The sequence below is a fragment of the Cajanus cajan genome, chromosome 2, assembly GCF_000230855.2.
Source record: "Cajanus cajan strain Asha chromosome 2, NIPB_CcT2T_4, whole genome shotgun sequence".
Taxonomy (NCBI): domain Eukaryota; kingdom Viridiplantae; phylum Streptophyta; class Magnoliopsida; order Fabales; family Fabaceae; genus Cajanus; species Cajanus cajan.
Window position 1 is genome coordinate 41,220,277 of NC_138518.1, and position 18,984 is coordinate 41,239,260.

Sequence of the window (18,984 nt, forward strand, 5' to 3'; positions counted from 1 at the left end):
TTGCAATAAAATTTCTATTTTTCTTTCCTTTATAACTTTAAACTTTTATTCTTTTCATATATTATTAAATAATAATTATTAAAAAAATATTTTATTAAATAATATTTTTTAATTTTAATATTAGAGGATATAACAAACCAAACTACATCACTAAATAATAACATCTATCTTCAAATCACATAATGGAAAATTACATGTCTCTAATTATGAAAAGATTATTTTTATAATTCTTAGAAATGTATTCATGTGTGTAATTAACTAGTGTGAGAAAAAGAATTAGTTTATGTTTTTTTATTTTACTGTGCTATTTCTTTTTTCTTCTTATTTATAATAGAGTATAGCATGTAGATATTTTGGTTGAGCTAGTTAGTGGATTGTTTAAACTTGTTTTGTTACATATAGATTTAAATTTTAAATTTTGAATTTGAATTAAATTGACATGTTTAATCCAATATAATCATTCATCGAAATAAATTAATTTTTAAAAAGAAAAATTTATAGAAAAAATCATGCCTTTTTAATTTCTGTTTTTCAAATTATTATAAGCCGACAATATAAAGTTTATTATATTCTTTTAATATGTATCATAAACTGGCCCAAAATAATTTTTCTTTCTCTATATATATTAATGATCCATTTATTTTATTTAATTTTTATTAATAAAACAAATATTTTTTTATATGTTTGTCTAAGTTGATTATTTTAAAAATATGCAACTTCGATCCGAAACCCTCTTCGAAAATGCATTTCGATCCAAAACCCTCTTCGAAACTGCACTTCGATCCAAAACACATTGAAACCGCACTTCGACCCGAAACCCTAACCTAAGTTAACGTGCCTAGATGGAGCTTCGTTCTTGTTGATCCCTTTCCAATCCCATAGTTTCTGGTAGACAAAGATTTTCTTTTTTTACTTTCTTTTTCCTAATTTCGGAACTTCTTTATTTTCTTTACTCTCTAGTTTGGACGCAGGCCTTTTCATGAACCATTTTTTTTTCTTAATTTCATTTTGCTTGTTTGTTACTTGAATCTGTTTTGGTTGTGTTATTTTTGTTTTTGTGTTTATGCGAAACGCGATTTCGATATTTTTGATCGGTTGAAGTTTTGAAAAACAAGAAGACTGAGACGCCGTGTCAATTTCAGGGATAATGATTATCACACTGCTCTTCATGTTGCCGCGTGTGAGGGATTCACTAAGGTCGTTGAGTTTTTGCTCCAGAAAGTTGCCGAAGTTGACGCCAAGGATCGATGGGGAAGCACGGTAATAACTACACTTTTTTTAATTTTTGATTTGGTTTAGTACTGTAATGATTTTGAATTTGTGATTTGATGTTTGGCTATTGGCATGGTTTGGTTGTGTTGTTAATTTCGGTTTCGTGTGTGACAAAAGCCAATAACATTGCCATAGATTTTGTTTAGGGAAGGTCTAAGGTTTGGCTTCAGCCTTCAGGTCTTTGTATCTTGATTTACTATTGTTTGACTAGTCAAAATGTCAAATGCTTTGTCCTTTTGAGTGTATTTGTTCTGTGGATTGTAATGCTCAAATAAATGGTTGTAGATTATGTTAGAGGCATTTTTTGGACATAATTGTGTTTCACTTTGCACGGGGTGGTTGACTAATTGTCTAGGCTTGAGTTTCTTTTAAGGGTACACTTGAGTGAACTTCTCCATAATCACTTCTAAGGAAAAAAAAAATAGGAAGTAAAATTGAAATAAACTTTACCATAAGTTAAAATCAGCCTTATACATAAGTTAAAAATAAGATTTTGGTGAAAGCGAATAAAAGAAAACTTCTACAAATTAGTTTATACATAAGCTAATTATAGCTTTTGGAAAAATTGAGTTCATTTTATCTTCCTATTTTTTTCTCTCCTAGAAATGTTTTTGGAGAAGATTATCCAAATAGGCCTTAAGTTAGCTTCTCCTCTTATCAAAAGGAATTTGATCTTACATTTGGTTACACTAGTGTTTATTTGGCAGGGTGTTTCCATATCTGAATTTCAAAAGCAAATACTTCTATTGCATGTTGTCTTTTGCGCTTGCCTGGTTAATAAAAACTGTGACTTGAGTAAATACATTCTTGATCATGCCTTGACCCCTTATGCATTGATGCTAGCGAGTTCTAGTTTGTTGAAACAAGTCACCGAACATAGCCTTGCCTTAAAGCTTCGCCTAGATATATGTATTCCTTAAGTTAGCTTCTCCTCTTATCAAAAGGAATTTGATCTTACATTTGGTTACACTAGTGTTTATTTGGCAAGGTGTTTCCATATCTGAATTTCAAAAGCAAATACTTCTATTGCATGTTGTCTTTTGCGCTTGCCTGGTTAATAAAAACTGTGACGTGAGTAAATACATTCTTGATCATGCCTTGAACCCTTATGCATTGATGCTAGCGAGTTCTAGTTTGTTGAAACAAGTCACCGAACATAGCCTTGCCTTAAAGCTTCACCTAGATATATGTATTCCTTCTCTTCATTTATCTTTTGCCCCTCTTTGGCGACTCAAAATGCTGGAATTCATAAAACTATTGTTAATGCATGTCAGGGACCTATCTCATAAACTATCTATCGACCAGAGGACCCGAGTTACAGCCCTTTGTAACGGCTTCTTTGATCCAACTTTTGTGTCGAGTCACAAAGTTTGGATGGTTTGACGATGACCGATTTCGGGACCTGGTCAAAGAATCTATGAACTTCTTGAGTCAGGTGATGTAAAGCGGTTATTATATTGGCTTTACATTAGGAAAAAGTTATTGTTTAATTTGTACGCAGTAAGGTATCGAAGGATTATTTACTGGACTCAAAAAAATAAAAGGAATAAGTGCGTTTGTTTGCATTACGTTACAGCCACATCCTATCAAGGCTGTCGAAGAGGAAAAATAATAATAGCAGTCGTACATATTTTGGTAAAATAATGTGCGGAAGGAAGAATGTAAAAGATTTTGATGATGCCAAAACAATTGTAGAAAACAAGAAGTCAAGTTAAAGCAAGGTGATCAAGAAACAAAAATCTCAATGTATTTTAGATAAGTCTTGTTAACCTAGCTTTATATGTAAAAAGAAATCTTTAGAAAAATTGCATAAGGTTCTTGGCCATTTAAAATAAAGAATTTCAAGAAAACCCAAATATAATCTTTTATATTAATAAGGTTTTGAAAATAAAGGTTTTCTATATTTTAAGTTTTAATAAGGTAATTATTGTTTTTAAGAGTCTGGTAATCGATTACCAGTACATGTAATCGAGGATGAGTTGATGAAACTCATATGTTCAAAATTCACTTATTAAAACGTGCTCTGGTAATCGATTACCCATTCCCTGTAATCGATTACCAGAAGATAAAAACTTCAAAATTTAAATTTAAATTTTACAACGTTCCAAACTGTTTGAAATTAAACCGTTGTAATCGATTACCAATTCTTGTAATCGATTACCAGAGCCTATTTTTTGAAAAATTTTAGAAAGTCACAACTCTTCATGAAAAGTTATGACCTATGAAACAATCATCTATAAATACCAATAATTTTTCAGACAAAGTTTACGAACTCAATTGTGAAAAATTATCTTTACAATCACTTGGCCAAAAATCATTTGCAAATATTATCTAAAGAGTTCTACTAGATCAACAAAGTGTAAAATCCACTCTTCAAAGAGAGTTGTTCTACTTCATTCATCTTATCTATTGATCTGTAAAGGAGAAATTGTTTCTCCTTGGTGGTCTGTGATTCTCAACACGAGGAAAGAGAATTCCTAGGTGTTTGAGAATTTGAGTCTTGTAAAGGTTACAAGCATAATGAAAAATCTCAAGTGGGAGACTTGAGGACTGGATGTAGGCAAGGTTGGCCAAACCAGTATAAAATTAAGTTTGCAATTCTCTTTCCCTATACTTTTAATTTTGTTGTGAAGTTTTTGCATCATTACGTACAATTTGTTTATGATATTGATTTTATAAGAAAGAAGTTAGAAAAACTTATAAAGAGAAGAAAAATTGTATAACTTAATTCACACCCCCTCTTAAGTTACACGAGGCTACTTGACTAACATAATGTATCCTCTTTAGCACCCGACAGTGAATTGTAAGCCACATCCTAAAGTTTACTCAAAGTAGTAACCCTATAACCCACTACTGATTTCTTCACCTTCTCAGATGTGTATTGATTGCGAAAATAACTGGTTATTATATATGTTATAATCTTTTATAACTTATTTGGTGTTCGATACTGATCATTGTGTATGAAAAACATTTGTCGGAGGTGGTCAATCCCTTAAATGGATTTCAGTACCTTAGAGAATTAATCCTTAACTTTGAACTAAGGGATACCTTGGTTTAAAAAAAGGAATCTTTTATAACTTTTAGTAGTTTCTTGGGTTTCTGCAAATTTTTTCTTAAATCCTATTAGGTTAACTAGAAATCAATATATAATGTGAAATTCTTATCTGTAAATTTATGTTTTCTGGGATGTATTGCTGACGACAGGTTTTTTAAATCCAGGCAACGCCAGGTCATTATGCCATTGGTTTGAAGATCCTAAGTCAGCTTATCTCTGAGATGAATCAGGTTAGGATTTAATTTGTGCTACTTGAATATGTTTGGTGCTGGTGTGTAGTGTGGACATTACAATGGTTGGGTAGATTTATCATATTGAGTGGGTCTGTGCTTGTTCATGGAGTCCATCCAAGAATTAGTTGAAGTAAAAAAGTGGTTGTTTGTCGGTTCTGTGCCTTGTGGGGGTGGGTTGCATGATAACAATAACCATATTTTCCTAAACTAAGAAAGTTAGTTAACATCATTTAATTTTGCTAATTCCATTTAATTAAGAACCCATTTTCGTAAACTATCCTTCATTGGAACTCAATACCAAGTATAGAAGAGGTCATTGGAAATACACTATCAATTAAATGAAGGGGTATTTTTGAGGATGATATAAATATAGTGAAATTAGTTGAAATTTACTTATTTTTTAGACTAATATACCTGTTTTTCCCCCTTATACTTGACACCGGAGAAAGAGTATTTGTATTCAGATATTATAATCTTGTGCTTCTTTTTATTGAAAATGATTTGCTTGTCGATGATGATATCATTATTTTTTGTTTACAACTATGAAATTTTTTATAGTGATATTTGAAAGGAAGTAAGGTAGTCAAAATCGCGGTTTCACTCGCAAGATCGAATGCGTTCACAATCTTCTCTTCCATTTCTGAGTTCACTCCTACTCTGGACCAGAAATTTGTCAAATTGCAGCCGGTCAATGTTGAAGATTGCAAGTAGCTGTGGAATGGTGCTTATTGCAAGCCTATTTCTAGGTTATTTCGCGGGTCGGGTTTGCAACCTGGTTTTGTAACCCGAAGTTTAAATTTTAAAACATCCTTCTGTAAAAAAACCCCAAAACTTAAGCCTATTTTTTTTTTTCCTTCAAAGTCCAAAGACTCCGGCATCCCCCTTTCGCTAAATAATATAACGACCGCTCTCCCTTTATGAAAAAAGAGAGACTTCCGCTCTTCCTTTACCAATAAACAAAAAATTACCGCCCCTAATTACATTTCTGAACCAATTTAATCACTTGCAATCACGCTGGGATCCCATTCCATCTTTCTTGTTCTCTGTTTATGTGGGCTGTGAAGCACTGGTTCCCCATCCCTCTTTGCTTCCAAATTATATATTAATTATGTTTAATAAATAATTAGTAATTATATCTATCGGCTTACTGCTTTAAATGCATATTATATATATTTTTTCTTATCATGTTGAATTGAAGTTCAATTATGTGTTTCATGTGTGATATGATGACTTATGTTACTTCAATATGCTCATATATATGATTATGTGTGCATATATATATGAATTTCATAAATTTTGTAGGATCGTGTCACGACCTCCTGATTTACGACCCATACTTCCCTTTCCAATCTTGAGTAAAATCTCAATTTTGACTACCTTGAGTGTAAGATTGGAAGTATCTACGAAATACAGACTTTGACATGAACACCAGGGCAACTTGGCTAATTTCTTAAATACAGGACCCAGGACACCATATACATACATACACAGAGAGAGAGAGACTAATGAAATAAAATATGAGTAACATTAACAAAATATCCAAATTTGTAGATTCATCTTTTTAAACCAACCTTCTATGTTAACAAGCCTAAACAAAAGCAAGACATTATTTTTATAATTTTGTATTATATTTAAGGTGACTTATCTAAAAGTTAAAAAATGAATATTTTTTTTAAAGTTTAAACAATAATAATAGTGTGTAGAGGTGTCAGCTTAGGTGTCCAGAGTGTCAATGTTGAAACATGTCCTACACCATGACACTTTGAACAAAAGAGGTATATGTGCTTCATAGGTAAGTAAAATAGGACCCTTTCAAGTTCGTGGAAGTATTTGCCTTTGGTTGGGGGAAATTTCTCAATATTCCTGTATTAGTCTTGGTATTTCTGTTTTATTGTACTTTTTATGATTTTTCATGCCGACACATATTCATTAACTAGTTTAAAGCACTGGTCATGTTATATGCTTCATTAGGTCATCATTGAAATTTGTGCTAACCTTATTCCCAATGTTTGTGTTGGTTGCTGACGCATTTGGATGGGTTTGTGTTAATAAATAATAATTAAAAAACTGATTTGGCAAACATGTTTCAAAATTACTTTATACCATTGCTATTGTTCTTACATCCCTTATTTCTTAATTCCTTCCTCAGGCTAATGCTGGTATGCCTGCAACAAATCATCGAAGGGTTGCTTGCTCCTTTAGGGACCAACATCTTTTTCAGATATTTCAAATATCTTTAACATCATTGGGTCAACTGAAGAATGATGGTAAACTGGGTATACTCATGCTTAAAATTTCATCCCTCCATTTAGTACCATTTTCATTACTTTTTCCTGATCATGAGTTTAAGAGTTGAAATTATATAATATGCAGTTGTCAATCAATTGCAAGAATTGGCCCTTGCTCTTTCTTTGAAATGTTTATCATTTGATTTTGTGGGGACGTCTGTTGATGAAAGTTCAGACGAGTTTGGCACAGTTCAGGTGTCTTGTTTTATTATCATTTAAATTTTTAATTTTTGGAAAATCCTGCATGAATTCCTTCTATGTATGTTGGTTCATCTAATATCTTGTAATATGGTGGTTTGCAGATTCCATCACCTTGGAAGCCTGTTTTGGAGGATTCTTCAACACTGCAAATATTTTTTGATTACCATGCCATTACAAAGCCCCCTCTTTCAAAGGAGGTCTGTGCAAGCATTTGTTTCTACTTTCTACTATTGATATTTAACATTTAGTCCTTGTTAATTAATTAACTGTTAAAATTTGAATCTGTTTTGGTTCTTGGGGAATTGTCTACTACTTTCTAGAAAGGTGGTCTTGTTCGAAAACCTTTTGATCAGTATGAAAATTTTCAATGTAAACACTCCAAGCTTCACCAAAGTATGTTAGTGAATGGCAGTGTAAAATTACAGTTGCTTCTGAAATGAAATGCACAACATGGAGAAAAGTCATTATTCAACATTACCTTCCTTTTATATTATGTTTTGCATGAAAATATAGTTCCACAGTAACATACTACTGAGGTATTAAATTATGTGTCATGTATATATTTCAATTTTATATTATCACTTCTATTAGTTGACAATTTGTTTTCTTATTGGTTTATGTCCAATTTCAGAAAATTGATACTATAATTGTTTCTTGACTAATGATTGATTATTGTTTATTTTGTTTTGTGAAATGTCTTATTGATGGTTCATCGACTTGTACTTTTGAACTAATAGAGTTGTGAGAGAGAAAGAAGAGGAGAGTGAGATAGAGAGAAAGCAGGGAGAGAGAGGAGAGAATATTTGATAACAATTGTTATTTCATTAGCTGACTGAAAAATAGGTACAATATTGGTATATATAGAGCCAATGATATATTGGTCTATATTAACAGAAAATTGATATAAAAAGATATATAAAGATATACTTAGGAGTAAAACTATACTCCAATACCCCCCCGCAAGCTCAAGTAGGATGAGGTGACTCAACTACTTGAAGCTTGGACCTAAGTTCACAGAACCGAGAAGGAGAGAGGGCTTTGGTTAGGACATCAGCACACTGATCAATGACAGGAACATGAACAACTTGAAGACGCTTGGCAGCAACTTTCTCTCTATCTCACTCTCCTCTTCTTTCTCTCTCACAACTCTATTATGGTATCAGAGCAGCTGGGGCATGTCAAGATCAATGGCTCACATCCCAGATATCTTTCCTCATCATCAGCAGCCTGTGTTGTTAAAATCACGACCCAACGCGTGAAATCATGCGATTTCACGGTTTGCGGAAACATTAAGTGGTGAATCAGATGCATATTCGGGGCGGAAGAAGAAAACAAGAACCCTAGAAGAAGAAAACAAGAACCCTAGAAGAAGAAAACAAGAACCCGAGAAGAAGAAAACAAGAGAAACGTTTCATTTACTTTCTCTTGTTTTCTTCTTCTCGGGTTCTTGTTTTCTTCTTCTAGGGTTCTTGTTTTCTTCTTCTAGGGTTCTTGTTTTCTTCTTCCGCCCCGAATATGCGTTTGATTCACCACTTAATGTTTCCGCAAACCGTGAAATCGCATGATTTCACGCGTTGGGTCGCGATTTTAACAACACAGGCTGCTGATGATGAGGAAAGATATCTGGGATGTCTGCCATTGATCTTGACATGCCCCAGCTGCTCTGATACCATAATAGAGTTGTGAGAGAGAAAGAAGAGGAGAGTGAGATAGAGAGAAAGCAGCGAGAGAGAGGAGAGAATATTTGATAACAATTGTAATTTCATTAGCTGACTGAAAAATAGGTACAATATTTGTATATATAGAGCCAATGATATATTGGTCTATATTAACAGAAAATTGATATAAAAAGATATATAAAGATATACTTAGGAGTAAAACTATACTCCAATATGAACCTACTTTCTCTCTTAGGTATTAATTATTTTTCTTTCCAGGCACACTAGAGTACTTGGTGCGACTAGCGTCTGTAAGACGTTCTTTGTTTACAAATGATGCTGCTCTTTCTAAATTTTTGGCCCATTTAATGACAGGAACCAAAGTAATCCTGCAAACAGGGTAAGGTGTTGTAGGCTTGTTACTTCTTCACTTGTTTTGTATTGTAATGACAAACTGGAAATATTATGTTCCATTATTATAGGTGAAAGGGGAAAAATGTCTTTTGTTTCACTTTTTTTTGGATTCCTTGTTACATATTGATTATGAGAAGCACCAAATAAAAAAGTATTTCTCTATCTCATTTTCTTTTTATGCATGCATTTGTCATCTTGGCAATTTATCTTTGCTTTGGCCTTTGGGTTGTTTGATCTCTTTACCTCTTCAACAAACCAGTCAGTTATTTCCTGCCAGTTTAGGAAATGATAATTTCAACCTAATTTTTGCATCAGCAGGTTGTATGGTAATTTGTAGAAGCTCCATGCTCGACATAGGTAAAAGCTCTTGGTGAGATTTTGTAATTACAGGTGAAATTGGGCTGGAGATGTGGTTGTCTTTTTATAAACCATTAGTCAGGAAATAGATTAGTTAATTTATGACCCAATCATACTCTATTTTTCAGTAGCATTGAAAAGGGAAAACCCTAGTAAATCCGTCTAGGTTCAGGATAGCAAAAAATGTTGTGAAGAAAGAAGTTCCTGCGACAAATATTGGCCAGTCTTGCATACACATTTTTAAGCACTCTTTAATTTGTTATTTCCATTTCATTGTTTTTGCCTTGCTGGCCATGCATTTATAATTTCAAATGTGTTGGAAAGCAGGTCTTGCAGATCATGATAATTACCATGAGTTTTGTCATCTTCTTGGTCGGTTCAGAGTGAATTGTCAGGTAAACTCGTGTAGTTTTTTCTCCTTTTATGGTCTATCTACTGGTTTTTATTTCTAATTGGTAGTAATGCAATGTACATAAGCAGGGACATATGGGGTTCATGCAGTGGAGGCTAGGTACATACTTTGGCTTAGAAGTCAGAAGGTCGCTGAACTGTGTGCATCATACAAAATGGCCCTTGTAATACTTGTGGGATTTTAAGTTTTAAACTTTAATACACACCATGCTAGGAGAGTAACTTCAAAGATTGACCATATTTTTATTTTGACTTTGGCATTTTGCCACTGTTTATTGTAGTTAGTTAGCGTATCATTTAACTTTCGTTTTTAATTTAATGTAGTTAATATATAAAAGAGATATACAAATAGCTGGAATATATTTTTAATCTACTTTGTCATTGCTTTCTATATTTACTCCGCCAGTGTTTCAAATACTTCATTCCATACACACAATAATTACAGGCATTAATGTTTAATTTTGAACTTGTTAAGTGGGGCTGTTTATTTCAAGCCAATTACCACAGGGACATCCTATCCTTGTCTCACTTCTTTATTTACAGCTTGTCCTTTTTGTCTCTCAGCTAACTGTATGTTTATTCTACTGTTAAAATTTAGTATTCAAAATTGATGAGCATTTAATGCACCTGGAAATAAACATCAAATGTTAACTCTCCCAAAACTGCTGCCTCTAAACTAGGAAATAGACTTTTCCTGATTTGTTAGTTTTCTTACAGTAACAATACACCGACATTTATGTTGAAAAATTTGCTTGTTCTATAATATAATTTATTCCATTTGAACACCCTTTTGGTCTATAGTTACCTCCTTCCTCAATTACCTTGAAACTGTTACCAATATTTGTTAATTGAATGCTGCAGTTGTCAGAGCTTGTTAATGTGGAAGGCTACAGCGATTTGATACGTTTGGTTGCAGAGTTTACTCTCAAATCATTGCTGTCATGGCAGGTTAACTATTGTGTTGCTTTAAAATATTTTCCAGAGAATACATGATATATTGCTGCTCAAAAATACATTCTGATGACTATTTGAGCAATTTATCTTTTTTGGGACCCTTTGGAAACAAAGTTCAGGGTGACATCATGTGAGAATTATCAATAACATATTTCATTAGTTAATAAAATTTTAACAGGTTTTTTTTGCATTTGTATTGTGAAATATTGAGATCTTTATTAAGCTGATACCTTATTGTCAGTGGGCAAGCAATAGTGTGTACTACCTATTAGGGATGTGGTCTAGATTGGTGTCTTCTGTTCCATATTTAAAAGGCGACGCTCCAAGCTTACTGGATGAATTTGTTCCCAAGATTATTGAAAGTTTCATCACATCACGGTTCAACTCTGTGCAGGTATTTCCAATTATCCATGCCTGCTTTACTTGTTGCCTACTGCATACTCCAAGACTGTATGTATTTAATTTAAAACTTCTGTTAATAAGAGAACTTTCGGAAGTATAATATCTTCTGTCTGTTTCTTATAGGCTGGATTACCTGACAATCTTTCTGAGAACCCCTTAGACAATGCTGAACTTCTTCAGGATCAATTAGATTGCTTCCCATACCTATGTAGATTTCAGGTATCATCCATATTTAATGTTTTCATTCTTTTCATTTTAATAAAAGAAGAAATTTAATTAGAAGGCAAGAAGGATTCCAAAGGAGGATATAAACAAAGCAGTAGAAGACAAAGCTGAAACTAACAGGAAGTAAAGAAATCTTTCCATCTCCTGTGCCTAATTAAAGTGTTATAAAGAATTGATACTATCCTAATTCATAGAAGGATCTTGGTAGGAGCTGTTGAATTCCAGATTAGTGATTCTGGATCAGAGTCAGTCCTCCAAGTTATTGAGAGAAAAAGTAGCAATAAAAGAAATGTTCAAAATTTCTTGAAGCTTAGATTTGGAGAATGTTGCAAAGAAGAAAGACAGTAATGGAGAGGGGCCTTGATAAAGATAACATCTACCTTTGAAAGATCCTCTGAAATATCAAGTCACATTTAAAAAAGCCAGTGGTCTAAAAGAGACATGATCATGTAAATGAACTTTTTAGGTTTTGAATGAGTTGTGATCATTGCAATGTTAGCATTCCACATATTATGGTTTAAACTAGACTTACTTTTAACAGCCTGGTGCTACTAGGAAGATACCTTTAGTTAATACTCTGAAGCAATGGTTCTGGGGACCAAATTATTGAGAGTCAAAATCTTACCTCTCCTGAGAGCAAGTTATCCTCCCAATGGAAAATGAGTCACCCTTCCAAATTCTGGGATATTATGAATCTTAGAGTCCCAATAAGAAACAGCCCAACAGTTTCCTGCCAATCATTACCAAACCTGACAACACACTGGTACATGACTAGAGTTGGAGTATTTATTGGTCTGTCTCTTCACATCAATAACTGCTAATCCAATCTTGCCAAATTGAGTTGCAAGTAAGAATTTACTTACAAAAAATCTGATTGAGTTTGAGCAATTGTTAAATTATGCCGATCTGCCTCAGAAAGTTGAAAATGAAAAATTACCATTTGTACAGAGTCTGTTACAGTTTGCATTGAAATCAGATATGCGGTGGTTTACTTGAGGGAATCTTTCTAGCTGATATGCATAGAAGGGTGTCTAACTCTTGGATATGGCCTTTTCCCCCTTCAGTTTACCATGTTGCCTCGTTACATAGGATATCTTATTCTTTCTGATATATATAATAAATTGTTATATTCAAAATCAATGATTCTCTTGATATTCATTATACTGAGAAAATTGGCTGTTAATCTTAAGCAAAAAGGGTATTTAGAGTGTTTCTGATTCTAAACTTGAAACCTACTAAAGAGGGGTTAACCTTTCAACCAGAGAGAAAATGACCATCAAGAGTCAACTTTGAATTAATTCATCCAACTGAGTCCAAACCTTGTGGCTGATCAAGGAGTCGGACAGATATCATTGTTTTTACTCATTTACTGAATATAATCTAGCTTCCAACATGGGAAACTCTTCATTCTTAAGTTTTAGTCCTTTTCAGTTCTGCTGCAATTTATTGAACTATGTTGGTTGTTTGACTCCTTTGAATTCATTGTGCAGTATGAAAGCAGTAGTTTATTTATAATAAACATAATGGAGCCAGTCCTGCAAATATACACGGTGTGATTATAACTTTCAATGAAGGCTGGTACTTTTTTTGTTGAGAGAAATGAATTAAAGATTGATGCTTAACTATTTTTAATGACTGGAATAGGAAAGAGCAAGATTACATGTTCCTGAAAACAGTAACCTCACTGATTGAAGATAAACTTGCTTGGATTGTTCATATCATTGTTGCAATTCTTAAGATTTTCAGTGTACTGGTTGTAGGTAAAAATCTTTTCAGCTCTTGCCTTTGCAAATTGGAAATTTGGAATATGGAGGACTGCCAAATAAGTTCTGAGCAGTCTTCATAGCATATGATGTATCAACTTGTTTGTAGTCTTATTTACTTTTAACATTTTAATATGCAGTGTTGAATCCCAGGAAGTACTTGATGCTGAACTTTCAGCTCGAGATTTACAGTTAATTAATGTAACTGATAGCGGAATACACAGGCAGGTATACTGCACAACATTTTTTTTTTGCATGGCTTGGAACATGAATTATCTCTGTTCCATTCATTAAATTTGCATCACGACACAACATAAAACTTTAATTGAAAAATGACTTTGGTTGTATGTTAGGACATTTATGTTTATTAATTTATATTTATGTTGTTTGCTGAATGGTGATCTATTGTTTTCTTTAGTATAAATAACTTCCGGTATGAAAATTCATTTTAATTAAAAAAGATGGGGAGTACAAAAGTACAAGTATAGAGTTGGTGAACACAAGGCATCATCTGTCTAAAAAAAAATGATGATTATTTTTGTCGATAAATGATAAAAGAGGTATACCATCTTATGCCTCATCCTGACGTCGAAAAATTGAGAGAGTTATTAATAAATGTATGTTGTATGTATCGTGAAAAAATATAGGGTATGAAAGTCCTATATATTTGTCTTTGTCCCTCTTCTTGGTAAAAATTGCTTGTTATTGGAGTATAGTTTTACTCCTTTATTGTTATTTTCGGTTATTATAGATATTTTTAGTTATTATAGATATTTCGGTTATTATAGATATTTTAGTTATTATAGATATTTCGGTTATTATAGATATTTAGGTTATTATAGACCAATCTTAATTGGCTCTATATAAACCTAACTTGTACTCTGTTTTCGGTGTGTTAATGAATTATATCCTTTGCCTATTATAAAACTACTCTCTTCTCTATCTCTTGCCTCCTCTCTCTCTCTCTCTCACATATAATTCCTTTATGGTATCATAGAGTTTCTTGATCCTCTTCTTCTCTCCTCCGTTTCCACTCGACCAACATCTTCCTATGGTTGAATCTACCTCCACAATGAATTCTTCCCCACCACCACCCCTCCTCCACCAATTCATGCCAACCTAGTCAACACCGTCCCGCCCAAGAATCCACCCCCTAACTCCCATCCGTCTCTCACCTTCTCTCACACCATCTCCGAAAAACTTGACACCAAGAATTATCTTCTTTGGTGTCAACAGGTTGAACCCGTCATCAAGGGTCACCGCCTTCACCATTATCTTGTCAACCCTCAAATCCCTCAAAAATTTGCAACCCTTGCTGACCGAGATGCTGGTTGCATTTCTGAATCCTATCTTGCCTGGGAACAACAAGATCAATTACTACTTTCTTGGTTACAGTCCTCCATGTCTAAAGACATGCTTACACGAGTTATCGGTTGCAAGTCCTCCTTCCAACTTTGGGACAAAATTCACTCATACTTTCACTCCCATATGAATGCCAAAGCCTGCCAATTGCGCAATGAACTTTGCAGTACAAGCCTTGAAAATCTGTCAATCTCTGAATATGTGCTTCGAATTCAAACCCTAGTTGATGCCCTCACAGCCATAGGCGACTCTGTTTCTCTGAAGGAACACCTTGATATAATTCTTGAAGGGCTTCCCGAAGAATATGAATCCACCATGTCTCTCATCAGTAGCCGTTTTGACCTTCTGACCATAGATGAAGTCGAGACCTTGCTCCTTGGCCATGAATCTCGTCTTGACAAATTCAAGAAGAAAGCCGCTGCCTACATTAATGTCACCACCGCCACCATTGAACCCAACCCATCTGTCACGAACCCACAAGCACACCTTGCTCATCAAGAAAATCAATCTGGCTTTTCTCATCGTCGAGGGGGTCATACCAATTTTCGTGGTGGTCGTTTCTCCAATCGGGCAGGACGTGGCCGAGGCAGATTTGCTGCGTACCAATGTCAAGTCTGCCATAGGTATGAACATGTTGCCTCTGCCTGCTATTATCGTTTTGATGAAACCTATGTCCCATCATCACCCCTTGAAGCACCCGCGTACCACTCTATCAACCAACATACAAACCCAGGCGCATGGTACAACAATCAACCTGCTTCGCCTTCTCCTCATCAGAATGGAATTCTTGGACCTAGACCTCAATTTACTCCTCAAGTCCAATTCACCTCCACCCAGGCGCAACCTCAAGCCATGATTGCATCGTCCTCCTCTTCAAGCAACAACAATTGGTATCCGGATTCTGGGGCATCAAATCATGTTACCAATGTTTCTCAAAATATTCATCAATTCACTCTTTTTAAAGGACCCGATCAAATTCATGTTGGCAATGGACAAGGGCTTCACATTAACTCCACAGGTGTTACCACCTTTCATTCTCCAATCAACCCTAAGTTTCAATTCGCTCTAAACAATCTTCTATTTGTGCCCTTTATCACAAAAAATCTAATCAGTGTTAGTCAATTCTCAAAGGATAATTTCGTATATTTTGAATTTCACCCCTACATTTGCTTGGTCAAATCATAGGACACTAAAGAAGTTCTTCTCCAAGGCTTGGTTGGTCCTGATGGCCTATACAAGTTTCCTGCACTCCTTCCAACTCCCAGTCCGCAATCTGTCCAGCATGTGCATCCGGCCAGAACCTTCTCTGTCAATACTACAGCAAAAAGCTCTGTTTCCTTTGCCACTTGGCACTCTAGATTAGGACATCCTAATATTGATGTAATGAAACATGTTTCCCGCAACTTCAACATTCAACTTGTGCCCAATAATAAATCAAATTTATGCACTCCTTGTTGTCTTGGCAAATCCCACAGATTACCTTCCAATTTGTCTAAAACTATTTAAAATACACCCTTTGATTTAGTATACAACAATTTGTGGGGACCTGCTCCGGTTACGTCAACCTGTGGATATCAATACTATGTCACCTTTGTTGATGCTCACACACGTTTTACGTGGATCTATCTTCTCAAAAATAAAGCTCAAACCTTTAATGTTTTCAAACAGTTTCACGCTATGGTTAACAATCAGTATCACCACCCAATCAAAGCATTGCAAACTAATTGGGGTGGTGAGTATCGTTCCTTCACTAATTATTTGAATGAAGTTGGAATTCAACACTGTCTAATCTGTCCACACACTCACCATCAGAATGGAGTTGTTGAAAGAAAACACAGGCACATTGTTGAACTTGGTCTCACGTTGTTGGCTCAAGCTGGATTACCTATGCAATTTTGGGATCATGCCTTTCTCACTGGAGTTTATCTCATCAACTTCCTCCCCTCCTCATCTATTCAGAATGTTGTTCCTTATCATAAACTTTTCCATCAACCACCAAATTATCTCTCTCTTAGAATATTTGGTTGCTCGTGCTTTCCCCATCTTCGGCCCTACAACAAACACAAACTTCAATTTTGATCTCAAGAATGTGTTTTTCTTGGTTACTCCACCTCCCACAAAGGTTACAAATGTCTTGTTGCTGATGAACGTCTCTACATCTCGAAAGATGTAGTGTTTAATGAAACTAAATTTCCCTACAAGGAACTCTTCTCCTCTTCCAAGGCTAGTGTCTCCCAACATCCTATTTCGGTTCCTCTTACTATAAACCCCATTTCCACACCCACTCATGAGACCAGACCCACCTCTCCCAATCCACCCGCAACCTCACCAAGCCTAACCTCTGATTCCTCCAGCCCTAATCCTGCTACCCCGGGTACCTCTCCCTCTACTTTATCCATTCCAACATCCTCCAATCTTGAACCTTCCTCATCTCCTGTCATTCACCCTCACAATGTGCACCCTATGACCACAAGAGCAAAAGACGGTATAGTTAAACCACGCCTACAACCCACCCTTCTATTAACTCAGGTTGAACCAAAAACCACCAAACAAGCCTTATCTAATCCTACCTGGTCTGCTGCCATGTAAACATAATACAATGCTCTTCTTTACAATAAAACCTGGTCTCTTGTTCCTCTTCCACCGCATCGCACTGCTATAGGCTGCAAGTGGGTCTTCCGTGTCAAAGAAAATCCTAATGGTACGGTCCAAAAGTACAAGGCACGTTGCCAAAGGATTTAATCAACAATTTGGCTTTGACTATCATGAAACTTTCTCCCCTGTTATCAAACCCGTCACTGTCAGGCTCATTCTCACTCTTGCCCTCACTCATCGTTGGCCCATTCAACAACTCGATGTTAACAATGCCTTCCTCAATGGAACACTTGAAGAAGAAGTCTACATGACACAACCACCTGGATTTGAAGCCTCTGATAAAAATCTCGTCTGCAAACTTCACAAAGCCATCTATGGGCTCAAACAAGCACCATGTGCTTGGTTTGACAAGCTCAAATCAACTCTACTACGATTAAACTTTTATGCCAGCAAATGTGATCCATCATTGTTTGTATACTCTCAGGGGAATAATGCCATCTACATTCTGGTGTATGTTGATGACATTATAATCACTGGCAATAATTCCATAATCCTTCATACTCTCGTCTCTCAACTCCATTCAATCTTCTCTCTCAAAGATCTCGGTAACCTTGATTTCTTTCTTGGCATTGAAGTAAAATCTCAGCCTGATGGTTCTCTCATTCTTACTCAAAGTAAGTACATTCCCATGATCTCTGGCAGCAAACTATCAAAAGCAGGCTCTGAAGATTTCTTGGATGCTTCTTTCTATCGTTCAGTTGTAAGTGCATTGCAATATGCTACCATTACAAGACTCGAAATTAGCTTCTTTGTAAACAAAGTCTGCTAGTTCATGTCCCATCCCCTTACACATCATTGGGCCGCTGTCAAAAGAATTCTCAAGTATCTGAAGGGCACTACATCCTGGGGTCTTCGTCTACAACCTGCTTCTTCTCCTTCCTCTCTCTCGATTCATGCCTATTGTGATGCAGACTGGGCGTCTGATCCTGATGACAGGCGATCTACATCTGGTGCCTCCATCTTCCTTGGACCAAATCTCATGTCCTAGTGGTCCAAAAAGCAAACTGTCGTTGCTCGCTCTAGTACTGAAGCTGAATACAGAAGTCTTGCCCTCGCCACAGTTGAAGTTACTTGGATATAAACTTTGCTCTCTGAACTTATAGTCAGTCATTCTACTCCAATTATCTTCTGTGAAAACATTAGCACTGTGGCTCTCGCTCACAACCCTATTCTTCATGCGCGCACCAAACATATGGAATTAGATCTTTTCTTTGTTTGCGAGAAAGTGGCTGCCAAGTGTCTTCAAGTTGTTCATGTTCCAGCTATTGATCGATGTGCTGATGTGCTTACCAAAGCTTTCTCACCTTCGCGATTTTGTGATCTTAGATCCAAGCTTCAAGTAGTTGAGTCTCCTCATCCTACTTGAGCTTACGGGGGGCTATTGGAGTATAGTTTTACTCCTTTATTGTTATTTTCGGTTATTATAGATATTTTTAGTTATTATAGATATTTCGGTTATTATAGATATTTAGGTTATTATAGACCAATCTTAATTGGCTCTATATAAACCTGACTTGTACTCTATTTTCGGCATGTTAATGAATTACATCCTTTGCCTATTATAAAACTACTCTCTTCTCTATCTCTCGCCTCCTCTCTCTCTCTCACATATAATTCCTTTACTTGTATATACATGATGATTATTTTTGTCGGTAAATGATGAAAGAGGTATACGATCTTCTTATGCCTCATTCTGATGTCGATAAATTGAGACGATTATTATTATATGCATGT

At 35.2% G+C, this 18,984-nt stretch overlaps 1 pseudogene across 1 annotated transcript; it reads left to right on the forward strand.

Annotated features, from left to right (window-relative positions):
- The first annotated feature begins 701 nt into the window (after window positions 1-701).
- On the forward strand, window positions 702-13,628 carry LOC109792940 (uncharacterized; annotated as a pseudogene). The gene is made up of 15 exons (XR_014431421.1): window positions 702-888; window positions 1,143-1,260; window positions 2,547-2,707; window positions 4,492-4,557; window positions 6,710-6,827; window positions 6,934-7,043; window positions 7,151-7,250; window positions 8,987-9,112; window positions 9,806-9,873; window positions 10,751-10,837; window positions 11,085-11,237; window positions 11,369-11,464; window positions 12,961-13,020; window positions 13,115-13,230; window positions 13,374-13,628. The product of XR_014431421.1 is annotated as an uncharacterized LOC109792940 (transcript).
- The last annotated feature ends 5,356 nt before the right edge of the window (window positions 13,629-18,984 follow it).